Source organism: Lycium ferocissimum, chromosome 8 (assembly GCF_029784015.1).
Source record: "Lycium ferocissimum isolate CSIRO_LF1 chromosome 8, AGI_CSIRO_Lferr_CH_V1, whole genome shotgun sequence".
In the NCBI taxonomy this organism is placed as follows: domain Eukaryota; kingdom Viridiplantae; phylum Streptophyta; class Magnoliopsida; order Solanales; family Solanaceae; genus Lycium; species Lycium ferocissimum.
The window spans coordinates 42,648,492-42,655,122 of NC_081349.1; the positions used below are offsets into that span (position 1 = coordinate 42,648,492).

The following is a 6,631-nucleotide window of genomic DNA, read 5'->3' on the forward strand; positions in this document are numbered from 1 at the left end:
TTCATGGCCAAATGGGCCCTAATATATATATATATATATATATATATATATATTATTGAGAAGAAGAAAGAGAGTGATGATGATATGAGATTCTCTCTCTGACTTGATTGGCATTTTATAGTATTTCAGTTTCTGTTACTAGTAATTTTGTTGGCCTAGAATTTTGATACGTATTACAAATCCCTGCACAACTTTCTAGCAAAATGATCCCTAAGTGTGCTTAAGGATAATCTTTTCTGGTCTAACTTTGTGTTTGATATTCTTCTGTTTAGATTACATCGGGACTGAAGCGGGGAGTCCAAAGTCGAAATGAAGTTCATTGCAATTCATGCCCACATATATTTTAAGATCCGTTCAATTTGCGTTCCAATTTCTTCACAAGGTCCCAATAACATATGAGATGGAATTCATGTAGCTTGATGGTTTTATGTAATGTAATTATGACTTTTCAGAGCATTTTGCTCATGTTTCCAAAGCATCCTCTAAAATCTGTATGAACTATGAACCAAGGGCCATCCTCTATATTTGTCTTCTTATTAACTTTTCACCTTCTGAAAGGTTCCAATTTTTGAAAAGAAAAGTGAAGAATGTTAAGAAACCAAGACGTCTGTTTAGTTAAGTTGAAATGGTTGTGAAGATTGTCTTTATTTGAGTGACTCAAATAGTCTCTATAGCATGCTATGTCTTTATTACTCATTATGTGATTATGGGGAAAAGTAAACTTCCGTTTCATTTTTGAACGCGTTTAGTGAGGAAAATAAAAGGCCATAAAATTAATAGTGCCCAAACACTAGACCATATTGTGGGCTAATCTTTAAAACACGTATACAAAACAATTAAACAAATTACCCGATCTCTCTCACAAGTCACACCAACACTTGTGAGATTTAACTTGTCACCTTTTTTGTATTCCTTAAGTAGATATTTTTATTTCGATTGCTTTTAAATGATTTTAGTTCCTTGGCTTGTCCAATATTTGTGAGTATATTAGTATAATGAATATAGTTCGTATATGGTCCGAATAAAATAAAAAAATTGTGGAGTGTCTATTTCGCAATTTAAGTACACATATCCTAAAGGGTATTATTCACTTTTTGCTCCTTTTCTTTGTTGTTCGGTTTAATGTAATTTAAAATTATTAGTTTTTTCCTTGACCGAAGTTCACCAATTCTTGAAGGGATTTGTTGTATCATTTTTCTTCTAGCATATCATCTATTTGTGCTTGTTATCTAACCATTGATGTAATACTTGTTGTTTAAACTCGACTTAATACATGGTATTTACCGAATACTATTTTATTGTTGGTATAGCTGCGCTTGGAAGTTTGATTTACCGAAATTGCTTGTTTCTTCCCAACACCGTTCACCAATCGAAGGGTTTGAAAGTTATTAAATAGAGGGCCATAAAATTAATAGTCTGTTATATTAATTGTTTACGGGGCAAGTTAGCAACAATTAATGCTCAGAGATCAGTAAACAGGTTTTAGACTTGTTCTTAAATATTGCACTAGTTTCTGGAGTTACTATCTTTTGTATTTCTTAAAAATGAATTTAAAAACCTCCGACTCAAACTTTTGTCCCAAAATTGATGGTCTCACCTAGTATGTGCATAATTTTATGTATATACCGAATTAACAAATTGAAACTGAATTTATTTTCGGTATTCGATATTGCATTTGGTTTAAGTTTTTAAAAAAATTAGGTGTTCTTCGGTATTTAGAAAAATAATTACAGAGATGCCGAAGTACCATATCAAAACATATATTAACATACAGAATATACATATTAGTAGATGATCTTTCTTGTACTTCAATTGATAGCCATCCTGCCAAAAGATGGCTTTCTTGTACTTCAATTAGGTGTTTCTTTTTTGCTTGCAAGTAATTGTCTTGACCCCTACCCCCTATGGATTTTCCCATCTGTTTTTCTTCGTAAAATTGAGCATGTATCTTGTGTAGTGATGGATAATGAAAATTTAGAATGACAAGTTTTTTGGGGGATAATTTAGTTGTTCCTCCATTCTTGCTGCTTTCATGGGAATTTGGTATCCGTATGTGAGGAAGTTGTGTTTGTAGGTGAGTGTTTGGTTTCATCCAGGAATGTTTCATTCATTGACTTTGTGTGTCGTGGCTTGTGTTTCATCGAGCAATTATTTACTTGTTTTGCTTAAGAAGAAGCATTTCATGATATTCTATGATCTGTTTGAAATAAGGTTTTATTTCTGGTCATCAAAATTTATTTTTATTGAGTTCTTGGGACAAGTATATATTCTTTATCGGATTACTAATTGTTTCAAGAGAGTACTAATTCACTTTTGGTATTTGTCTCATTAGCGCTAGTTTGAATCGTCAAGAGCTGGAAATGAAGAGGAAGAGGAGAACTCCAAGTGATTGAAACATTATAAAAGTGTGCTTATTTTTCAGGATGCGGGTTTGTGGTCATCAGTCATCATGAAGATGGTCTTTATATAATAATTTTATGTAACCTTTCATTTCATACCTTGGTGGTGTTCCTGCATCTTGTACTTAGGACTCGTTTGGTAGGTTGTACTAATTAAAATAGTCCTTGTATTAAAATTTAGTTCAGCCAATACATTGTTTGGTTACTCCGTTCAACTTAATCACACCTAAGACATGAATAACTTATACACCATAGCTTGTCTTATCTTATACCGAGAGGATCATGGGAAAACTTGTACCAAGTTTAACTATACCTGCTAAAATGACTAAACTACCCCTCAACCCCTTCTCCTAAATTTCTGAAATGCACAGTATATCAAGTGTTTTGGCTATATGTTCCAGGCACGTTAGCTGACCTCATATATAGCCTTGTAGTATATTTTACCACACATGCAGCTTAAACAGGTTTATAACATGATGAAGGAAGCTAAGGTTCAGTAGAGAGCAGTATATGCACACTGAAGTACTTAGGTTCAGTACTTTTGTCTTCAATTACGATTTTAAAAAACTAACATGCATGGTGAGAAATTTGTTCTTCTCCGAGCTAGTTACATGAAATAGAAGATCCCACAAAAAGATAATGCTAGTACAATTTTTGTAGAGTAGTCAACTAGCTCATACCTTTAACCCAATTAAATGACATAGAACATCCCTCAAAAATTCAACGGTATAATTATAAAGAAGATTTTGTACAGTTCTAAAGTATAATTATATAGAAGATTTTGTACAGTTTTAAATCAAACACAAGCTTAGGGTATACATTGTATATCTAATTTTAATACAATGACCCAAACATTTAGATAAAAAAATTATTCCAGCACTACAATCCTTGTATTAGAGCCTGTTTGGATTGGCTTATTTAAGTACTTTTAAGCACTTTTGTAGTGTTTGGGTAAAAGTGCTTTTAAGTCAAAATAATTAAAATAAGTCTGCCTAAGTTTTATTCGTACCAAACGATCCCTTAGTGTTATTATTAGGTAGCATATATTGCACAGCAATGTCCATATATCTCTACTCGTAGAAACTGATTTTTCTACCACGACACATATACATACTAACCAATATTTATATAGACTAACCACAAAAACGGCAAACACTAGTTTAGTTATATAAGTTGTTCACTGGGTTGACTTATTTCTCTGTTTGATGAATATCTCCTAAAGACGTTTGTGCCTTGCCTTTGTTGGAAAAACATTAGAGATGCCTTATTCAACAAAGTACAACAGTTTAAAGTAAAAGAGGAAACATAATTTTGTATGCGAAAATGTCCGAGACAACCTCTGGAAGGTGTTATTAGAATATTTTTTTGCTACTTAGGTGCAAATGGTAAAGTCTCGTCCTACTCCCATGATACGAGGAACTAACCATGCAGAAATCTTTTAATATGTATTCCAATAGCAGTTACGTAAAAGTACTCTCAAATCTCCCGACAACTTATATAGAAATTGAGAGTGAATATAAAAGCGACTGTTGAAAAGATGAACAGGTACAATATGAAATTTTTGAAGTGATTATGTTGTGCTATGGAATAGATATATTCATAGAGGGTGAAATATAAGTAACATGACTTTTAATGAAAGAGATGTGTCCTCTTACAAAAATTGGATATGCATCGTTTTAAAGACACATTAAATTTTGAATCATTCTAAATAAATTTCAACATCTCACCGCTACGTTTAAATACTTTAAAGTTAATGAAAATGGTGATTTTATAATTAAAAATGAAGAAAGAAAAAAGAGACGAGGGGACCTCCGTGAAGGTGGAGGAGATTGACAACAAGAAAAATGGAAGCACCAAAGGAAAGCTCCGACATGAGCTTTATTGTGACGAATAGTGGTGTTGGATTTGAGATAGGTGGGTTTGGTTGGATTTGAGCTATATTTCATGTGGTTGAAAATGGGTTGAATAAAAACATAAGTTGAGTTAAATTTTTTTCAACCTAACGCCTATATTTCATGTGGATAAATATGGATGTTAATAAATTGGTGGATTGGTTATCGATTAGCCCCTATTACATAAGTCTAGTATTATTTCAAGTGTAAGGTTAATTTTTTTTTTCTTTTGTCAAATTAAATTAATTTGACAAAAGGATATGAAGCAAGAAGCTAACAAATGGAGTCCGATTCTAAAGTAGCATGTAAAATTCGAAAACTAACGAAATGATTCAAAAAAATAGTTTAATTAAAATTGCCTGGTGTAAATTTTTTTTGCAACGCCCGAAAATCACGCTATCTATACGCTATACAAGTCTTGGCTGTTCGTTAATAAAGTTATTGAGATTTGATAGCAAGAGAGAGAAAATACTTTAATATAAGCAAGATCCTAACTATGGTTACAATAACAAATACTTTCTTTATTTACTCTCAAAATATTTCACAATCCCAAATTCTAGCTAGAACACTGTCTAATTCATAAATATGTTTAAAAATATATATATTCCAACTTTTTACAAGCTCTTCATTACACTACTATTTGTTTTTTTTTTTTATTCACACATGAAAAAGGAGTATTAGAAGTAAACGAACCAATTAAATATATTCCCGTTCTGCCCTGCTTCCTCCACCTTCCCAAACAATTGCCTCCTAAACATTTCAAGCAATGCCCAAATAACACCATTCATAAATTTAACATAATGGGATCCTGCAATTAATTAAGTTAAAGACCACAAAAGAATGAGTTAACGAATAGATCAAGCAGGACACGTACACTTGTAATAATAGTAAGACTTTGATCTTATATGATTTAAAACTTTTGTAACCTTATGGGCTCAATTATATACAACTCAAACCGTTATGATAAAAAAGAAGGTGTAAGCTATTTACATCAAACAAAGTTCCGGAAGTGTTTAATATTTAATCTGTAATTTACTACAAAAGAACATCTTTTTTTCCAAATAAATGAGTCCGACCCAATTTGTGGTATCTATTATTCTTTACTCACATTTTAAAAATAATTCAGCTGCATAAGTTTTATTGTATTGTGGTACCTTGACAATCCTTGGTAAACACAAATGAATTGTACTGAAAACCAAAGCGAAAATTGCAAGCTAAGTTTGGAAAAATCAAAAAGAAAGCTAAGAAAAAATAAAAGCACAAATGTATATATATTATAAAAAGTGACATGGTTGCATTCAATTTTTAAATTTAAAAGGCACAAATGCATCATTACATTTTCTCTTATGCTCAACTAAAGATGATTCTTAGTAGAAATTATGGCAGAACCTCCAATATGCCTATACCAAACTATCCTTGTTTCTTAGCAGCAACATATCCAGATAAAAACTCTTAAAACTATTTTCTACTGTAAGAACTTTGAAATACTTCTAGCATTAATAGCAACCATTTGTATCTTCAGATAAACCTCATTGTGTGCCTTCTTAACTTTAGAAGACCAAAGCAGGATAAATATTTATATGAATATGCCGTTGGAAAGGGTATAAGGCGCTAATGGATATTGTAGGTACAGACAGATCACAAAAGTATTGTAGCATTCTCAGGCTAAAGCATATTTATGCCATGTTAATTTGTATCTACAATATTCATTGAAATTTTTGATCAAGTACTTAAGTCATAACACGCATAATTTTTTACCTGAGATCAATCAACTTACATATTCTTAAGAAGCGATGCAAAGAATGTTGTCAAACTTGATACTCCAATCAAACGAAGCATATCTGATGTGTTCTCAAAACTCCTACCTAAAAGCATAACCGATTTGTAATATCCCCTTAATATCTAAAGTTTAAAATTCAATATATATGACGGAGTTTTCAATTTTTTGGTACTTCAGATCTCCCTAATTGTTTGAGCTTGTCGAGTGCGACTTTACGCACCTCGCTGCCCATAATTGTTTGAGCAAGCTGGATTAATGCATTCACCGGATCCTCAATCGCATATGAAACCAAAATAGGGTCAGAACCTACATTTAAAAGCAAACAAAAAATATTATCAGTACATTACCAAGAGTTTACAATCAATAATGTTTCAATCTAATGTTGGAGTATCTTATAATAACTTGAGCAAGATGAAGCAAAAGACACTTTCATTAATAGATGATAAAGTGAAACATATACACAAGTAAATTACAAAGTCTCCTCATACGATGAAAACTAAACCAGAAATTAAGGAGATTCATAAAATAATAAACTCCTAAAATAGTGGAAACAAACTTAA

At 31.8% G+C, this 6,631-nt stretch overlaps 1 long non-coding RNA gene across 1 annotated transcript; it reads left to right on the top strand.

Annotated features, from left to right (window-relative positions):
• The first annotated feature begins 1,862 nt into the window (after positions 1-1,862).
• Positions 1,863-2,591, top strand: LOC132066973 (uncharacterized). The gene is made up of 2 exons (XR_009416972.1): positions 1,863-2,078; positions 2,339-2,591. It is a non-coding gene; the product is annotated as an uncharacterized LOC132066973 (long non-coding RNA).
• The last annotated feature ends 4,040 nt before the right edge of the window (positions 2,592-6,631 follow it).